This window comes from Arachis duranensis, chromosome 7 (genome assembly GCF_000817695.3).
Source record: "Arachis duranensis cultivar V14167 chromosome 7, aradu.V14167.gnm2.J7QH, whole genome shotgun sequence".
In the NCBI taxonomy this organism is placed as follows: Eukaryota; Viridiplantae; Streptophyta; class Magnoliopsida; order Fabales; family Fabaceae; genus Arachis; species Arachis duranensis.
Genome location: NC_029778.3, coordinates 34400830 through 34401138, shown reverse-complemented (window position 1 = coordinate 34401138; position 309 = coordinate 34400830).

Sequence of the window (309 nt, the reverse complement as noted above, 5' to 3'; positions counted from 1 at the left end):
GGGATTCACCTTCCTTCTGTCTGAAGGTTTGGACTTTCACTCTAAGCTTACTCAATTTTTGAGGTGGAAAGAACTTTGCCAAGAAGGCATTGACTAGCTTTTCCCAAGAGTTTAGGCTTTATTTAGGTTGTGAGTCCAACCATATCCTAGCTCTGTCTCTTATAGCAAAAGCGAATAGCATAAGTCTGTAGACCTCAGGGTCAACCCCATTGGTCTTGATAGTGTCACAGATTTGCAAGAATTCAGCTAAAAACTGATGAGGATCTTCCAATGGAAGTCCATGGAACTTGCAATTCTGTTGCATTAGAG